This window comes from Bombus terrestris, chromosome 9, assembly GCF_910591885.1.
Source record: "Bombus terrestris chromosome 9, iyBomTerr1.2, whole genome shotgun sequence".
NCBI classification, from domain to species: Eukaryota; Metazoa; Arthropoda; class Insecta; order Hymenoptera; family Apidae; genus Bombus; species Bombus terrestris.
In genome coordinates, this window is record NC_063277.1 from 18,379,482 (window position 1) to 18,400,330 (window position 20,849).

At 41.7% G+C, this 20,849-nt stretch overlaps 1 protein-coding gene across 16 annotated transcripts in view; it reads right to left on the minus strand.

Annotated features, from left to right (window-relative positions):
* LOC100651044 (DNA N6-methyl adenine demethylase) overlaps window positions 1-20,849 on the minus strand; it is a 383,971-nt gene that overhangs the window by 65,529 nt on the left and 297,593 nt on the right. Inside the window, exon 1 of one of the 16 annotated variants that reach the window (XM_048408477.1) lies at window positions 8,116-8,243. The exons of the other annotated variants lie outside the window; for them this stretch is intronic. The gene's annotated coding sequence lies outside the window, so the exon portion shown is untranslated. Of the gene's footprint in view, window positions 1-8,115; window positions 8,244-20,849 lie in introns of those variants that run through there. 16 annotated transcript variants of the gene reach the window in all.

Consider the following 20,849-nt stretch of genomic DNA (forward strand, 5'->3'; position numbering starts at 1 on the left):
GTGTTTGGTATTTCGTTGATAACAGGAACAAAGAAGGGATCGGAAGAAAATTAAACAAAAACACGCTTTTGCTTTCACCGTTTTGTGATTGACACGGCTTGTTGCGCGGCGAATTCATCCAGAATCTTTCCATTTTGTGGCCAAAATTGAAGCGCGATTTTCTTTCCTATCGATGGATTTCTGTTTGACCGTCTCAGAAATAAATGACCACGACGTGCAATTATCGATATCATTCTTTATTTTGTTTCGGTGGACTCGTGTAATGTACTATAAAGGTATAAAAATAAGTACATCCTTTTCAATTGTTAAAATGTTTCAGAACCTACTTCCTTCTTTTACGATGCAAATAGTTTGTCTTCTACCGTATTTCAATTAATGCCGAAAAAAGAAGCGTTCTCGAAAGCTTCTAATTACATCTATAGAACTGAAAAATGTATTAAATTAAAATCGAAGGGCAATAAGTTTCTTTGCTATCGAATCGTGCTTTTCAAGCACTTTTGCGCTCGATTACACAGAATCCGAGCGCTGTTCGATCTCTTTGTACGAACCCCTGTACCAGCTAGCAAAAAGAAAATTTACCTTTACGCGCTAGAACACGCCAGAAATCTACCCCTCTGAGCCAGACTAGCTACTCTCTCGAAACTGCTCAGCGACTCATGTTTCAAATTTAAATTTATTCGATATACCGGAGTCTGTGCCTTCTCAGCCGAAGATTAAGTCGGCTCGAAGCTAAAAATCGTAAAAGCCAATCGACCTCTTTGAATATATCGCGATAGCTTTGGCTATCTTTTTATTCCAAAGTCAAGAAGACTATATTCCGAATATCGTACAGATTAACTAAGTAGATTTTGTAAATCTATTCTAAGGTACGCATACGAGACATAGCTGTACCTCTTATGGATTCTCCTCTCATCTTTATTGCCATAAAATATACACTAATATGGGAGTGATAAAATTTTAATAGATTTACGAATCAAAGTTGATTGCACAGAAGTTGATTTCGTGAAAACGATCCGAAAAAGCATATCGTTTCCGACTGTACCGTGTACAGTTAACAAAGGAATATCGACTAACGTTTTTCTCTAAGGTGAATAGATTAAACGAGTAACTACCCTCGAAAGCAGCTAACTCCGCGGAACTTGTTCGAATCATTCCATAATACGCTTCACAAGAGAGACTTGACGAATTCGACCGAATTTAACGAGCGAATTAATTTGTTTAAACGCGTGGTAGAAACAGGGGTCGAGCGATGGGGGTTTGAGAGAGGAGATTGAGAGAAGGAGGGGGCTAGTTAATAAAACGGTAGAGAGCGGTCTCGTGGAAATTGCGGCGCAATTTCCACGATTTGTCGCAAACAATGGTCAGGCCAGCGAGAGGTTAATTACGTAAACAGTGTGTGCTCCTCCGGTATTTTTGTAGTGTTGAATTAACGCGGGGCAGCGGAAAGTAACGCGACAGAAAAATAACACGACTCATTTGCACGCTCGCATATACGTGATCATCTCCCAAACGATTTCCGCAACGTAGGGTATAATAATTCGATTCAATTATATCGTTCTCGTGACCACTCGTCTCGTTTGGTAAAATCAGGCGAATTCATTTGACCGAAGGTCATTAAACCGAAACTGCCTGGCGTGCTCTCGCGTTTCCATTAAAACTCGCCGTTGCGTCGATCCCGCGGATTTATCGTGGAAGGTAAACTCTCTCGCGGAACTCGAGGTTCAATTAATGAAGATAGCCGGCTCGTGTTATCGGGAATAAACCGACTGTGATAACGAGTCACCCGAGTGACTAACAGACGGAGGACGGAGAAGGATAAAACGAACGGAAGCGGACTTACGTTCTATACGAGAGGCAAGATCTTGAAACGTTCGGTTGATTCGAATTTCTTTTCTTTTTTTTTTTTTTAAACAAAATTTTTTAAAAGAAATACTCTCGGAAAAGAGAGAGCCCTTCCCATCTGAATTATAGTAGAAGAATAAAAGTAACTGTGCGAGCGGTACGCGTGCCTGCCTCGTAACTTATGAATTCCACGTAATTACGTGGCCAAACAGGGGCAGCAGCTGGGCTCGGATTTTCTCCTGCGAAACACAGACACGCTGACTCGTGGTTAAAGAGAAGGTTTAGGTGGTGGTTAAAGGTAGGAAGAAACAGCCGGAAAAACCGAGCAAAACGATACGAGGAAGCAATGGGATGGGGAACGTGTCTAGAGAGACGAAAAGGAGCAAGTTTGAAGAAGAGGGGTCGCGACAAAGACAGCGGGCGGATGAAGAGGAGGAAAAGACGAAGGGGAGAGGATTGGTGGATTTACTCGGTTAGCGAGGAGAACGTTGGACGAAAAGAGGGTTCAAACTACCTCGGTTCATTTCCATAAATACTACCGTACTGTCCTACGTGGACCGTCTACTAGCAGAAAGGGTGGCCACCCCCGGTGCTTCCCGTGTCAGACGACGAACAACAACGGAAACAAATGCTGGAAATACCGGTGGAGAGCGCCGTGCTCGCGGAATTTGCCTATCAGCTATTTGTTGCCGTTTTTTCATGACCACGATTTTCAGAGAGGCAAAGTGAGAGTAGCGTGTTACTAAATTCCGGCAGTAGGATCAATGAGTTGCGCGCGATAGGAAAAACAACGTTCGCTCGATTATTCATAGGGATCGGCCGAGGTGAAATAGTATCGAGAAGTGGACACGGTGATGGGGATCGATATCGAGCAAAGACCTTGTAATTATTAAGCTCGATTCGTCGCAGTTCAGCTACAAACTATTTTTCTGATAGTGACTTTCTCCTTATGACCAGCTAGCATTTTAATTTGATTCCTCTCTGGTTTTTGATTAGCAAGGTATTTTAAGGGTTTCTAATAGTTTCTTTTTAGTTACCGCGGATTTTTACAGACGAAAGTAGGAAATAATTTTAAATTATGGGAATTTGTTAATTTGCTAAAAATTCTACAAATATAAATCGTTCTAGCGTTTGTAATGCAGATCCCTGTATTTCTTATGAAATTAATTTACGTATATCCCTTAACATCAGAAAGCTTACGCTTCATTTTTTCGGTAGTTGTATCGTTTACCATTTGAACTTTACGATCGTCGAGACATCCGGGAAGACGTAATGCGACAGATCAGACTTTATCGTTGGCCAGGCGGCCATGCCGCGTGCCGCGACAGCGCAACATGGCCGATAAAGAGGAACACGAAATGAGAAGGGAGAGGTGAAATGGATGCGAGGAGAGATCGAGGTGGAAAAGAACCGCCCGTTAAATTATCCTTCCCGCAATTATCGCGTCCCATCTCGACTCCACCGCGCTCTTCATATTCCTGTCTGATGTTTCCCTTCCGCTCTATTACGTGTTCTCCTTCGTATCTTTTTGTTCGTCCGTTGTTTCGTTTTCAAGTATCTCGAACCAAGCGAAGAAGTCATGGTGAATCAGAGATCGTAATATTGTGTAATATGCGTACAATTTTCAGAGTTTGTTTCAGTTGTCAACCACAGACGGTGTTCTTCGCGCGATGAATATTTTTCTAGTCGATTGTAGCAAAGTTTGTAAGATATTGAAGAAGTCAGGTTTCACGATCCAAGGAAAATCATTGTTTCGCGTTAATTTTATGCTAAAAGCTGTAAAGCTTGCGCAGATAACATATATTCGTGTTACAAAGTTGTTCTTTTAATCTTTATCAATCTTATGATATTTCGCGGCATCTCAAAATTCTAAAACTAAAAAATCTGAATTAGGAAAAAAAAACTGACAAGTTTGTTGTTTCTATAAAGTTTTTATGTCAAGAAGTATACGAATTTCGAGTGGATACATAAAGAAGATTGAATCTTGGCCGAGGGGAGGAGGATGGTAATTTTAACACAGTTTCCACGAGACTGCAGCAATTTATAGGACTTCTGTAACGGCAGGTGCTTTCGAAGTTTTGAAATCTCGTAGGTCTTCCCACCGAAGTGATCGTATTACTCTCGTACGTACATACCCCTGCTTCAATTTTGATCTTGCCAACGAGATAGCAGTTCCTATCACTTTGCATAACCATGTTGGAAAACTGAAAATACAATCTTTTCCTATCCTCGATTGACTATCGCCTTTTTCGTTTATTCGCTTCAAAGTAAGAGCAAGAGTATGGATTTTTCGTGGTCGGACGACTGTTTTAAAATAGCCGGACGAAAAGGAAAGAATTCTATACTTAAAAATCCACTTACTCCTGCAAGTTCGATCATAGATGCAATCACATCGGATCTCTATCGAAAGGAAGAAACGCAATTTTACAAAGTATAACGCGATTCTACGGGTTGTAAGGGTGATAGATGTGTGGAGCGCGTGACGAGACAAAGACGGATAACCCGGACCCTGATCTTTCACTTTCTCTGATTTCAAGTAGTCGACGAGAATCGCGAGAGCAACTCATCTTCGCCGCATCCAATTTGCCCCGAGTGACTTCCAATTACGCGGTATCGAGGAATGAAATTCGGGTGAAGGTTGAGATCGTTTGTCATGCGCTCCGTTCTATTCGCCACTCGTCTATGAATATTTACGAGGACCTGACGGACAACCTGCGAAAGATTCTTCGCTGCGAGATGTTTTCGCCCGAAAAAGATGAACGCTCGAACCCCCGTTCAACCAACCCTGATATCGGCTTCCAAAGAAAATTAGTAATGTATCTGTCAGTTTAATTCTTTGACAAGTTTGACAACGAAAGATCTGTGGAGGAATGGAACTTCTTTTATTTATTGATAGTATCGCCATCTTGGCTTCTCTTAGAGTGCTATTCCATACTTGTGATATTAAATACAATACGACATATCTAGGAAAATAACGTACGGTATCTAATTTCAACTTTTTCAAGAAAATTTGTCGGAAAATACGAAGATACGAAAGGACGTTGCAAATAAGATGATGCAGCTCTTAATTTACAAAATGAGAGTTACAAAGTGCGAATCTATTTCTACTGAGAAATCTCGTGCTCTCTCTTGTAGAGACCAACATGCGTATAACGTAATCTTTCTCAGCAAAATATACTCTTTCCATCCTTGCTAAGAACGTTAATATTTTTCTAAGAAAATATACCGTAATGGTAGTTAGTTCTGTGTAAAAACACGATATTACAATTTTATTATATATCTACAAAGGGCAGTGTAATAAAATTCTATTTTGAAAAGGTCGCCTCTCCTCTCGAGAAACTCATTGATTTTATGAAAACTGAACGATACCCTTTGGCATTAAAGAGAACGTTCTGTTTGCTTGGTGAAAACAATCATACTCTTCGTTTTATATAGTACTTGGCATATTCAGTGTGTTTATACTTTACAGAAGCTTGTAACCTCTCTGTTAAAAATTCGAACGATCTATCGAAAGCTAGGTACGAGCATGTTATTTCATGCATTGGCCATCTAAATGCAGAAGCGCTCGCATTTTGTTTCACGCAACCATACGCTTTGACTTAAAGATCGGGCTCCATCTACAACAACGGGAGAGGAACTAGGAAAATTCTCGACTTTCTCCGTTTTAAAAGCTGTCTGATCTGCCGAAGAAGCGCGCATAAGACGAGAGACGAAGAGAAAGAAAGAGAGATTCCCAGTTGGTCGACGGATCGGATCGCGTTTCGTGGCTGAATTCGAATCCGAACTACCAAGGGAAAACCGTATAACTTCCTAATAAAGTATTTAGTCGACGGATGGAAGCGCGATCTAGCCCGCTAAAGGGGCGGCTGCGGGGTTACGGTTTCGGAAGCGTAGGAGAGGGAGTTTCAGTTTCCGGGTGATCTGTGGCTCCCTCGTCGTGAGAATCGATGCTGCCAGCCGGCCAATAACCATACATCGTACGACTATCACACCCCTGGGGTATATACTAACGCACACCACCGTGTCCTCGCTCTCTTTCTCTCCTTACAACCTTCGGATGGTCGTGGACGCGGGGCCTCGACGTTTCCGGTACCTACGCCCGCCTCATCTAGCCGTCTTATTACGAATAGCGAGCCTTACCTCGCCTCCTTCTCACATGGAAAAATCGACCGAGATTCCAGTCGCTGCTCGACGTCTTCCCTTCTGTAGGATTCGGCAGAGAGTGAATGACACGTGGCTTTCGATGGCCTGTTATTAGTGGGACTTCGATGGCGCGTGATTGGGAAACGAAAGTACTGATTTTATTTGGATGTAGATCGATTCTGTCGTTTCGTTGTCTTTCGAACGATAGAGAGGACACGAGGTTAGCAGGCAAAGGAGTACCTTGTCTAGGATACTTTAAAGTATTTAAAACCATCGACGATGAATCTGACGATTTTACAACAAAAAAAGATCCATTCCTACGAAAGTGATCTACGATGCACCAGAAACTCCAGGATACTTTCAAAAGCTTCTCTCAAAATGGTATCAATTTTCTTCGGCACGATAGACAAGATCCTACCTCCATATCCGGCAAGATAAAGAGACGTAGTTTGGCGCTGTGCGGGCTCTGGGCCAGCTAATGTGTCCGCGTAATGTTCGGGGACCAGTCCAATTTCGGCGAAATCTAATCTAATATCATAGAGCGTAATACCAGGAGGATACGGGGTCAATTGCGCGGCAATACCTCCGTCGTGTACCGAGTTTATCAACCTTCTCGTGTTTGCGGATCCGTAAGTAACGCTAGAAGCCTGGCATATATACCGAACGAAAGGACACGAATAGGAGACTAAGTGCCTGTCTGTGTGTAAATTCGTGTGTGTGCGCGCGCGTGTGCGAGGGAGAGAGGAGGAGAGGGAGAGAGAAATCTATCCACGTGCATTGGCAATAACGACGATAGACAAGGGAACACACGAAGCGTCAACACGAAGTTTGCCAACGACCGATCCGATCCATCGGCTTCCATGGCTCCAATCGATCTTGATCGCCTAATTGTCCATGCCTCGAATCGTTCTGGAACGTCTTAGACCGTGCAAGTTGGAGACAATCTCCGTTCGACCGACTCGAAAGAGCCTTTGTCTATCGTCCCGCTGCCCGACCGATCGATTCCCAAGCGACTTCGCTGTTTCCCAGTCTTCCTACTCCCTACCTTTCTCTTCCATCGGCTTCCTCCTTTAAATTCAATCTCGCGTAATCACGTAGCCGTGCGTGAAGCGTATTCCTCGGCATTCGCGAGCTCGAAAATACCAGGCCGCGGAATTGGTATGCAGTAAACGAGCGACATCGCCGTCCGTTCTTCGTACACGCTACACTGGGTCATTGAAGAGGTGATGCGATTTTGGTATAGTGATGGTTTACAAGGTGGTTACGAGCCGGTATATGGGGAAGATGGCCTAAGCTAGGGGCGGAGAAAAACGAAGAACGTAACGGACCGTATCAGGATAAATTTAGAGCAGAGATAGACGGCTGGTTGTCGTAAGAAATTAATGACACGAGACTATAAGTTACTACCAACGAAACTACGATCGCCGACGTATTATATTAGATCTTTTCTTTAACTTGGTCCGAAGCCCAAAGTATTTTGGCATCGCTGGCAATAGTTGAAATTGTTTTTCAACGGAGAAAGATTCTGTTAAACGTCTAACGAGATACGTAAGGAGTTGTACGCTTCGAGCAGATAAAATCACGTCGAAACGTGAACAGTGAAGTATATTATGGATAATAATAGCAACGTATTACGCTAATTATTAGAAGCATGTAATTCGCATATATCATAAACGAAGAAAAAAATTAGCGACTTGTACTCGTGAATAAATCCCTTCTATTATTTAAAAGACCCACGTTGCTGGTGAGACAATTTAATATCCAAATGTTCCGAATTGTTGATAATTAACGAAACAGCGAAGCCGAGCAGTAATAACATTGTCGATAGTTGTGCTCTATTGGCAAAGATGTACACGAGGCCATCGAGTATCGATTCGTTCTATTGGTACTTGAATAGAACTGCAATACATAGTTACCGGTTCGGCATAGGGGGCGTAGGGACATAATTCGAGTAGTAATTTAAGCACGTTGAATTCGAAATGGTCGTTACAATACGCCGCGAATGCAGTTTAATCAAATATGTGTTTACCTGGCAAATAATCTAGTGTGTAATTACTAATTACTCGTAGAGATATTATACGAGATACATTACGAATCGGCTGGATATTCGTATTTAACTACAACACTCACCGTTGCGGCTGTAACGATCGATGCTCAGTTAATTATGGTGTTTTACTGCTAAATTTCTTATGGGTCATCTTTGTTACCTGGTTTAAATTACTCGCGTTCTTCGCGCCGTCAGAAACCACTGAATGTCATCCAAAGAAAAGGAAGTCGTATTTGGACACTTACCTGAAACAAAAAAAAACGAAATGTACTTAGTTAGAGAGAAACGGTTATGTTAAATTAATTTTTATCGCACAATGATCATTAAACGTGTTGCTGATAAAAATACGTGTATATACATCCTCGATTTCATATTCATTTCACATCAGAGGATATTCCGATAGCAGCAATAAAACATTTTATAGCGAGTGATATATTTATCGTTGCTTGCATGTATATTATTCTTTATTGCTTATCGGCGTCATTGATATTCACGAACATAGTCATCGATAGTAATAATAATGACGCAAAACGTAAGGGACGAGGAAAGAATACACGAACGAAAACGTAAAAGTACCTACTTGTTAATCGATACTGCTTGAATCGAGAGTGAAGAACGACTATCGTACCGCTTGTGTTACTACTTAAAATTTGTGTCCCAATGAAATCGTGACTATAACAATTTAGACAACAAACAACAAACAATAGATGTATAGGAATTTGAACGCGTTATAAAAGTGGTCAAACGCGAAGTTCAGGTTCGTTCCATCCACGCAGTGATTCAAATAATCATAAACAAGAGACGTATGAAATTATCTGCCAACAAGATTAAAAATAGCGTAATACAAAGCGGCAACTTTCCACGAATTCATTCGAATAGCCTCGCGTGAAGCATACTAGGTGCAACTACGGTTGGCCCATAAAGAGCTAAAAAACATGGCTAACATAATATAAAGCGAAGCGTTCTCGGTGGACTTCATCAAAGATTCAGCCGGTTACACAAAGGGCTACCGGACCAGTCCGAAAATTTTCAAGCTGCTGTTCTCGCGAGCGTTATTAAATGAAAATTGCTCGGGTGTAACAAGAGCCGCAGGTAAATTCCGTAAGTCAGAGCCGACAACACCCTGAATAGAATTTTCCAGAAATTATGTAATTTCACCTGCCTTTTGGATACAAATATTGTATGAAAAATGCAAATTGATAACGCTTTTATGTCCAACGATATAAAGGATGTTTCGCGATTAACTAATAGAAATCGTCAAGATTAAAACGATGTGACCTACATACATATTTTTAGTAACAACGTTTTCAAAATATACGTTGCTCTAAACAAAATGTATATTCTGGTTCGCTGTTCGTTTAAGTTTGAAAGAAATTTTGTCAAAGGGCACGATGTACAATATCTGAGAGGGAGACGGTAACGGATATTCGCACAGTGCTATATGTGAACACGCGTTTACATTTTATCCATATTACGACAGTGCAATGAAGAAGAGAGACCAGAACGCGTTAAGCCGTAACGTTCAGCGGCGAGCATTTCGGTTCCTCGAAACGAGTCGAGATGTCTGTTTAACGCGTGACGTAATATCCTGGAAAGTTGTATAAAAGAACCACGTATGTACCAAAGGTTAACACACTCCAGGGATTTTCCCTGGTTTTCACGGTACGTTAACAGATCGCATAAAGATTACTAATGGAATCCATACGAGCGTATAAAAGTTGTCCGTCAGTGGTTGTCCGACTATCCAGGTAGTCAACTAACCTTTGCGGAAACGTGGTCTCGGGAAAAGGTTTGAGGGGAAGCACGGTACATTAGCGAGTTAGCACGTATACAAGGCTACCACGTCAGAAATACAGAGTCGGAATGCATTTTCACCGAATAGGAACGCGGAGGGGCGAGAGCCTGGCTGATTGGAGAAAGCCCACGGGAGTCGTTTCGTCGTCGAGTCTTCGCCTCGGTCTTTTTAGATTCTTATTCCACGTATCCCCGTAGCCAACCGTCCTCTACCACCCCTGTCTTTCTTCCTCTTATACTCTCGTTTTCGCGTACCGTTCACCAGACCACCGGGATCGTTTTACGCGCCAGCTACACGTTTACATACGATTCGGCCGTGTGTAAATGGTAGACGTGAGCTCGGTACAACCAACCGGGTACGCTTTTCGTCCGCGCAAGACCTGCTGAAAATTTTACGCCGTTCCCAGAACGAAGGAACTACTCGGGACTCTTCTCTGTCTTTCTTAGCCGGAGAAATGGCAAGAGGAAGAACTTCGAGACAGCGATGGAAAAAGTAAGAAAGAGAGAAGAAACGTGTCTACGTATGAGTGTGTATGTGTGTATGTGTGCGAGAGTATGGCTCTGCGAGGTCCGTTCGAATTCCGCGTCTGCGACGTTTTAATAAATTAGGAAACCTTCGGACGCTTCTCTCCAGCCGGATGGCTGAACCGGGAATCGTTTACGACGCGCTTTCGGAATGAATTCGTTATTTTTCTCGTGCAGAATTCTCCGGTTGACCGTTCCAGTCCTGCCTCGTCCGTGGGCCTTCGTGCGAGCCGGCTAAATTTTACATCGGTCGGTTTATCCGTAGTTTCGTCAATTTTTTAGCATCTTGCGCTCGAGTAAACTGCATTTCTAGCAGCATGGTAGTAAAGGTACGAGGAAAATGTACATCCCTGGTATCGAACGAGAAGTGCTTCGGAAGAAGAACAAAGGAAGAACGAAGTGCGAGCTACTTTTGACGCTTAAATATCAAAACTCTCGATATGATCAATTTGTAATTTTTCATATTATATATATATATATATATATATATATAATATATATAATATATATATATATATAATATATATATATAATATTATATATAATAATATTATATATAATAATAATATTATAATATTATATATAATAATATATATAATATATATATATATATATATATATATATTTCTTCATAGATCTAACGTTTTAATTTTTTATACAAATATCGTACTTTATTAGCCGTAATTCTAGTCGTAATAGGTTGCTCGAGCGAGGAATTATTGCCTTCGAGTAATCGTCCTGGTGTGGAGAATTTGAAGTGGTGTTCAGGGAGTAATTAAAAAGACTGTTTTGTTATGTAACGCTCGTGAATCTAACATACTGAATCGTGTAGGCCGGTGTGTTCTCTGGTTTATTGCTTTAGTTTTTGAATTTTTCCCCAAGCTTCTGTTAATTTATATCCTTTTGGAATTCGTACTGCTTAACGTCGATATTACAAAATACATAATCGTTGATTAAAACTGAAATCACTTTTGATAGAAACTAGGTGATCCGTCGGTTTGAAACTGCCAAGTTTTGACTAACAGATTGAATTTGCTTTTCAGGTATCTAGAACTCGTACTTTGTGGGTCTGTTTCAAACTCAAATTCATTATGTATAGTACGTATTTCTAGACGAGCTGGCTGAGCATTCGAAACGTTTGAGTAGTTCGACATTCTATCGTGAAATTGCTGAAATTTGGCCGTTTATTCGAAATAATTTCTTTCGAATTGCTTAAAACGTATCTGTAACTGGAATTAGATGTTTAGAATTCGACTGAAGTCGCAATTTCGATTTAAACAAGTAATGAAAAATAAGAATTATTAACTCGTTATTTGGGAAGCATCAAGTTCGCCAAGAATTAATAGTGTGCTTCTCACGAAGACGTTTCAAAAAAGTGAAACGACTAATACGAAGCAGCTGACAGAACGACCTAATCGTTCGTTAAACTGGATCAAAAATCTTCTCGGTCTTTGGTCTCTTACGATAAAAGCGAAGAAGCTTCATCGCACGCCCTTTAATACGGCCGGCCGCTTTCTTTCCGTCGTCTCGTCGATCGATTTCTTCCCTATCGTTCAAACATGACGTGACCATTGTGCTCGATGGTTATAGCCAGGTCTTTTCTTCTCTCCCTTAATTAAGTCTCTGTCTCGGATAATTCGAAAGTATAGCTCACTACGCTCGGCGAAATTGCAGCTCATTACGTCCACGTTTATCAAACATTCAAGGAAACGAGTTACCCGGATATTCTATTTACGCCCACGCGAGTTGAAGGAAATAGCAGATTATGCGAAACTTCGTTTGACGTTTCAGAGATTCTTTCGTTCGCGAATATTTTCTTCTTTGTTTCTCTATGCCTTTTCGAATATAGTGTCTTGGATAGTTAAAGACATTCCTTCCCTTCAAGAGATCCCTTTTCACAAGGGACGGATGGTAATCTTTGCTCGAGATCTCACTCACGCGACTCATTAACGACGGTGAAACGATAGAAAGTTTTTACGAAGAAACAATCAAGATCATAGTCAGTATAATGTATGTGGTATCGACAGTTCGGACATCGCAACGAGATATTAATAATAGAATATTAATAAATATTTATCATGTTCACACATTGTTTATATTATCGATAAAACTTCGATATATCTATTCTTCTATAAAGTACGCGAAATCTCGAAATCTCGAGACTTTTGATATCGCTCCGTAATGCACCCTCCATAAAGTACCATTAAAATACCATCCACCTAATATCGGACATTCTCTCCGAAGAAAGCAAACAGAATCAGATAAAAATGGCGTTCGATCGATGGATAAGCCAAGAGAGTGAGCGTTTCGAAACAGCATTACCTAGAACCGAATCGGAACCGGCGAATTTAATCGCGAACTCGGTCTTAGACAACATCGGCGGGGGGTGGGGGTGGGGGGTCCGATATCGAATTCGAGCAATTCCGTCTTAAACATACAACACGGTCCCCAAGAGAGGTTTCAATAAAACGTTGAGACGAAGGAGGCAGACGGGTGTGCCGTTCGAGAAAGTGAAGAAAGAAAGAAAGAGGCAGGGAGAGAGAGAGAGAGAGAGAGCCCTGAGCTTCTTTGTAGCGGACTTGTGTGTACTCCGTTATGGAATTCCTTCCTCTTTTGATATCATATTGCATTCATCTCGTCACGATAAGCCTCGAATAAGGGCTAGCATAAAAAGTGGCTCAACGTAAGCCGGATAGAAGTGGCAGAACGCGAATCTAAAAACACGGCTTCTTTTTTTTTTTCTTTTCCGACCAACCTGTGCAATCTGGTCTGTCGACGTTCTTACACAATTGGAGACAAACCGAGAAGAGATACGCGTACGAGATTCTAACTTTTAACGGAATTAAATTAATCGTAAAAGCCATACCGATTTTTGTGCACAACGATATAAAGGAATGAAGATGGGCGAAATTTCGTCCGTGTACTTGCCAAAGAAAAGCATAAGCTTTCGCGATCAATTGAAACTACATTGTCGATAATGCAACCCCCTCGACCAAGACGAAGTAACGCTGGAAAACGTTCGTACTCCGCTCTTCTTATTCTTCTAAAAAAATTTCCCCGATTATACTTTCGTATACATCGCATTTGATTCGTAAGAGTCCTTTTTAATTTCCTGCCTGGCGTGTAATACACGTTGGTTTCGACAGAGGAGTTGGTTCCTCTCATGTTCGCAGCGAATTTATCGTTTAACCAAAACCGAGGGGGTTGCTGGTCGAGGATCCTAACCCAGAAACTCGTCGACCTCGAGCCTCGGCACGTGAAATAGGAGCGTGCAGGTCGTGGAATAAACGCGTTTTTCCCCCTTGGTCCCCGGAGAGTAAGTCTCGGTAAGGACCTTACAATATCCAATTCTAAGGGGTGGATGGAGGATGGAGCGAGGCAGGCTTGAGCTGCAGCGAAAATTGTTTCGCAACGAGCCAGGCCGGAACATAGCGAACACGAATGCTCGTCTGCGTCGCCAGATATCGTAATGACGGTAGCCGTGAATGCCGCGTGCAGGAAGTCGCTATTGACGGCCATACGGAAAAAGTAAACGAAACGGGGGAGCGAGAGCTACGTGCCGCTGTACGAGCCAGAGATTCGAGCTGCGAGGATCGAGAAAGAGAAAACAGATAGAGAGAAACTATAGCTGGAGAAGGAGAAGGGAAAAAATAAGAGAGAGAAGGGAGGAAAGGAGACACAGAGGAATAGATTGAATAGCGAGGATAGAATAGACAGGAGAAAGAGGAAAGAGGAGGAAAAGAGATAGCAACAGATAACGGGGAGGAGAGTTTTCGAAGGGCGCGGAGGTGGCATAAAAGCGAGTAGTGGAAATCCGGACTGGCTGAAAGGAGCGATGCGGGATTACGAAAGGATTTATTTGAGATTTTCTGCTGCCGCCGCTGCTGCTACTATCGGCGACGCTGCCGCTGTTGCTGCCGCTGCCGGTGCTGCAGCATCTCCACTTGGTTCGGTGTACAAATAACAAAATGAAGAAAAAAAAAAAAAGGAAAAGAAGAAGAAGGGAAAAGGAAGAACCCGTGGGAGGATATGGAAAAGGATAACTTGGCAGCCGGAGGAACGCGATATCTAAATCATACGGAGCAGAGAATCGAACTGTCGTTTTGCCCGCATGAGAATCGGGACCGTGTCTTGTATTGCAAGCTCCTGCCAGACCTCGGACTCGGCTATAAATTAACCGAGATCCGGTAAAAAATATCGGAAAGTTATTTCGGTTAGAAAAACACTTTGGAGGGACAGGCTTTCTTTTAAACGATTATTTCGTGGGAAATGAATCGATTCGTTTGGACTTGATCCGAAGAATGGATGGACGAGGAGTTGTATGCATTGGTTATGTTTGAATATTAAGCTCGGATAGAAGACGAAATTAGGCCGAGTGAGTTTGGACAATTGAGAAAGAGTTTTATAACAATCGTGTAGCAATTGCGTTGCCATAGAAATGGAATTGAAATACATCTATTATTTGGTTCACCCATTGATTATTGCAACGAGTACTCTCTGTATCTTTAAATTTGCTAAAAATGTATAGACGACCATAGTCTAATTACGATCATTTGTTGGCTAAATGGTGATTTATATAAAAAAAATTATTGCTAACGCGAAGAGCCAAGATGTCAGTTTTTATTTGGCGAAATCAGCTATATCATTAAACCAAAGTTCTACCACCGAAGTATGTCCAACAATACGAAGAACTATAAAACGAAGGTTGATACCGCCTCGACGCAACGTGAACTTAACAATGACAATATCCGACGATGGAGGAACAGCTCCGACGATTGCCGGTGGCATCGTTAGAATCGCGCGAATAAAAAGTTTTTCATAGCATTAAGAATACGTCAGAAGGCGATGGTGGCTGAAATGAAAGCAGTCGTCGTTATAGAGTCATTCGTAGTCGGCACCGCAATTAGTTTCATTCTTTCCCGCGCGCCTCGGTCGGCCTCTTTTACTTTTATGCTCGAACGACCATCTTGCGCTCCACTGCTCTACAGCGAAGAAGGTGTGAAGTAGAAAACGAGAGAGATGTAACGAGAAAAATTGAAGAATCGTCACGTTGCGCTTAAAACTCTTTGCACGCTCCTCTACTTATCCCACTTAAGGCAGATTTACAGCCGTTCCTGTGGCATATCATCGAATAAGAGGAAACCTTATTTAAACGCGCAAATTATGCGAATCGCCACTTTTTCTTTCGTATATTTTAATTTTATTGCCACTACAGCTGGCACAACGTGAAATACGTGAAATATTAATAACGCTGTACGATTAGAATTTTTATTGATCCAGTAATTGATCCAGTAGTAGGTGAAAAAGAAAAAAATAACCATCGAGTACCAGACTTTACCAGAAAATATCACTCCCGTCTCTAAAGCATTTTTATCTGTTATTCAAACGTCGACACGATATCGTTAAATTTTGCATCGGTTCTAGCATACCCACGGTAGGGGTGCATGTAATTTTCACGGAATTAGAAATAACGTTGCCGGTTCGTAGCCGCGCCCCACGAGAATCGTAAACAGATAGATTTTATAGCGATGGGTACTTTAATATGCGCAAGGGCCGTCCGCCTAATGTAATGATTATTAATTGCCGCACTGACAATATTCGCTGCACGCTCGTGCTCGTACCGCGGTTGCAGCTGCAACCAGTTTTATTAGCGTCCCGACGGCTGTTTGGAAGGTCTACCAACAAATATACATCTTGGTATGCGAATAGTAATTGTTGTTTCGAAGTTGTAGCGACAGCCGACGAACAGGACATAAGCTACTCGGCTAATGCGCTCTCTGTGCTTTAGTTTATCCGCGCTAACTGCGAAACGTCATCGCTTCTACTGCTTCGAACACAATCTTTCGCTGCTTCTCTTTCGTTGTACTTTTCGCTTTTCGTCAACGGCCGCAAAGATTTCGCGAACTCTCGTCCAAACTTGAGAACAATGGGAATTTTCTAATATCGCGTGAATCGAGGATTGATAATGGAACAACTGTTTCGTTTTCAAGCGTATTTAACCTTTTTAATTTTAAAAACCAATTTCGGACGTGATAAATTTTTAAATTTTACAAAACTCGGGGCATCAACGATCGCAAAGGCTGTTCTGTTTAATTAATCGGCCAATTTCTATCCCAGTTAGATACTCCTTGGTTCGCGTTTATTCGAGATATTATCGTCGACAACGAGGGATATGCCAGTAACGGCGTATGCATAAATAAACGAATCGCCAATCTTTCGTAGCACGATTATTAAACGCGTGGATGCGATGAGCTACGAATAGGTCGTAAATGAACGTGAAAACGATGAAATATTACCGAAACTGAATTTCCCTGTAACAAAGATATCGATGCGGTTATAGGAACATGATCCCGGTTTGTTCGCTCGCTTGTTATCGCGATATCTTCGATTTCGATACACGTACATACATAAGCTGTAAACCCTGAAATACTATCGCGGAGTAAACCTATTCGACCGTCCAAAATTTTATTTCTCTTTACTTTCACGGCTACACGGTAGTCGGTTCACCAATTTAGCGTCAACGGAATTCCGTTTAGGTGCAGTAGTATCGTAGGATTAATTTCTAGATCGGAGGCAATCTGTGTGCTCTGGACACGTATATTCGCGAATCGGATATATTTCTGCGGCCCGATTACATAATATAAAGGATTTATCCTCTGTCGTGTCTTGGAAACTGCATCTGGGTTTACGACATGGCGCGACGGACTGTAATTCAACACCTATTGACACACTTGTCTTTAATAGAACACGAACTCTGGAGCGCATATATTGCGACAAACGTTGCGCTGGCTGAATTATATCAAAGGAAGACGTCCGCGAGTGCAATTTAATTGCACGTCGAATAATGAAATTCTATTCCCTGTCTGCTGAATCTTAATTCCGAGACATCGATGCGCGGAATATTCTGCTGTGTGTAAATGTGTGTTGTACACGCGAGCTTGTATGCAGAGTTTGGAAGCCAACTGTTATTGCGATAGAAGAGAAATCGAGATTCTTATGGTCTTATTGAGAACGTGATACGCAGAGTTTGCCACTCTCGTTTCTTTTTCTTCTTCTTTCTTTTCCGTAGCTGAAGCGTAAACGTAGAAAATTTTATCGCATAAGGATAAAAGGAGGATGGACCGATAGATTTTTAATATCGTTTCTCGAAGATTTCCAGTGCAAAGTATTTTCCTCGTTGAAATTGTTCAATGATGATAATATATTTACCAATTGCAGCAGATTGGAAATTCCAGAATTCATTTGTCTAGAACTGTATGAAAATCTTTATAAGAAATTTTAATCCAACAGAATTATTCGACAGTTATAAATTTCTCTACTAATACCACGTAGGTTCTCTCGAATGAAAACTTGTTTAAAGAGCGGAAAATGAATGGTTGCTGGAACATAGCCGCGACAGTTCCATATTCGAAACCACATACTCATTTAGTTTTTACTACGTTTAACTTGACATACGCGCGGCTGGAGAAGCTTGGAACATTTTCAATTAACTAAGGTCTGTTGTTTTAGCAACAACGCAAGAAGATAATTAGCTTTTTAATCCGATACAAAAGAAAAAACGTTCTATGAAATCGGTATCTTTATTCTTACGTAGAAGCGTTACAAAGTAAGCTGAACTTTCGTCTGATATAATCCGAACTGTGCGTACTGCAAAGTATCAAAACGAGTTTCAAAATGAAACCACAGAGAAATAAATAAACTCGAGGGGCGACAGACTGCGAGATTATTTCGTAGAAACTGACATTGTGAAATGGCCCAGCAAATTAACCGAATATTGTACGATATTTGTAAAAAAGAAGATGTATTTTGAACGAATTTATGAAAATGAAAAATATTCGAATAAGAAACGTTTAAATAACGTAATTAAAAGTTTGTACGCCATTCTTTTTTACGAAATAAAATGCATCTGTTAATTAATAGAAATTGGAAAATTCGTCGTTACAAATTCTAACAAACTGAGCTTAATTATCAGCTCTACCTCGATAATCTTTTAATTATCACCAAAAATTTCTGCGATATAATAATTCTGCTTCGTTGGATAAAGTGCTCAAATACTTGGAATTCCCATAATTAATAATTGCGTATTTTTTAACTGCGACGGAGACGGAAAGATAATTTTCACGTTTAAATATTAATAAAATTCTTCCTTCTGTGTTACGATTAACAAGAGTTTTGTTCGTTTCATTTAGTTTCCGGCTCGCATTTTGCAAACATTCTAATTAATTCCACAATTCCCAGTTTGACTACTCGGGCAGAATGGAAAAACAATAAATAAATTGAAAATCAACTTAACGTGTTTATTATAATTATATTACGTTCCTATCGAAGACCACGCAGAAAGTGTACAATAGGTTTATTCTTCTGATTTCCTGATTTTCATGCCACGTTATGTTTAAAACGGAATACCTATAAAAATATGAATTCGCATAAACGTTGGTGGTCTGCGATTATATTCCACGCGTGAAACGCTTTCGAAATCGTCGATCGTATTAATCTTTTCGTTGTCGAAACAATTATTTGACGATCAAATTGATTTCGTCGCTAGGAACTCGTATTTTTCTTTCGATCCTCTACCAGCTCTATGCGCGCACGATAATTATACATGATATTTCTACATACGGTCATCGCGAAACCTACATCAAATTGCTAATTCGACCCTAAAACAGCAGGTACTCGCCTATCAATCCCCTTAATCCATCCCCCCTTCGCAGCCACGATCGATCACGATCCATTAGATAGATTCTAATCGAGCTATTTGCTATGTGGAATTCATCCGCAGAGGGCGTTCCTTCGCCCCTTCTTTGTTCCGTTCATTGACGAGAGAAGGCTTCGTTCCAAGGAAGTCGCGTGCTAGCATAGCGGCTACCGCACGGGCGCAAGCTACCGTGTTTTATACGACTCGTTAGGCGCCAGGATGGCTGGTCCCGGTCGTAGAAGTCGTCGTGCTGACGGTTTTCTCTACTCGCAGCCCGCTAACCCTTCTTCGCTACGGCTATAGGGTGGTTTAGTAATCGTTGTACCACCACGAGAGCGAGTGGAATAAAATTTCTTCGTACGAGCTTTCGTTTTCGATAACATTCCTTTTCAACACTTAGCAATGAGAATTTTTTTTTGACGTTTAAGAAATTAAAAAGCGAAATAAGTTGCAAAACACGCATAATAATCTAATCGGGGTAATATTTCAGTCACAAAAATGAAATATTCAACATCCGACGATACTGCTAACTCCATCGGACTCCGTTCCTTTACTGGTCGATCAAAAATTTGCATTGTCCCGTTAATTACTGGGACATTCTGTACAGATCGTTCTCCTACGGTAGCGTGCACTTGCTAAGTATGGTTATGCGACACGATACAAGTCGGAAGCCGGTCGAGGTCAGACCTCCGTAAGTTCGAGTGTTAATCTGCGAATTATTTCCTAGGGAAGCGTAATCGTTAACCGCGGCGCGAAGGGACGACACGTTAAATGTTGGAAATTTCTCCTCTGGCTCGACCAACGCTCACGTAATCCCTATCGTTGCCGAGATAATCGAAATCGGTGTGTCGTACCGTCACCGCTCAGCTGATATCGAGCCAATGTCTGTTGGTCGCTGTTATATAGCCAGAGAGACATTTAAGTCTGCCTTTATTCGCATGCAGACAACACGACACAATTACTCTATGTTTGTCGTAAGAGAAGCGCTCCTCTGGCTCGAGAACATCGCGGTGATACGATCAAGTTCAATATGTACTCGCGAAACCAAGTAAATTCCGATACAAAAGTATTACTTCACGAGATTCGAGTACCGTCGATAAAAGGCGAACGAAATTTTATAGCAAATTAAAGTACCTACTCGTAAAAGTTCGAACCTGCTCGATCAAGGTTTGGTGATAAAGAATTCGGATCTAAATACTTAAAAGTATCGTTTCGTTTTTTTTTTGCGAAACACCGATGAGGTACTCGAAATTTCATATACACAGTTATTCGAGCGTGGTGGCGACATCGCTACATAGTTGATCCCATCGCTAATCACAAGTATAGCAGTCGTCGAGGGTTAGGGATGTCGACGCTAAACAGAGGGAGGGACAGGGTGAAAGTTCGGGTTACCAGGCTGCGTGGACTAGCTAAAGCATCTAGAAGGGTAGGAACCGCGAGTCAGTTAGATGGACGCGTACAGAGTGGGTTCTCGTGTGTTTGGATGGGTTTGTGCGCGGTCGAACGCGTAGAACAGGGCTTGGTGTAGCATGTGAGTAGACTAGTAAACGCAGGAGGGATACGTAAGTAGTAGGTAGATCGGAGGGCGGTGAGCTGGCTTGCCCTCCGCGCTCGGCGAAACAGGGTGAATCGGGGTGAGAGAGGAGTAGGAGGTAGATGAGATGGAGGTGGAGGTGGAGGTGGTGGACGTGGCAGTGTATAGGAGAGGTGCAGGCGGCAGGCAATAGTCGGAGTGGCGCCGCGACTCCCGTGACGTCTGTCGGCGCGTCGGCCAATCAATAGCATCCCCATGGCAACCACAGA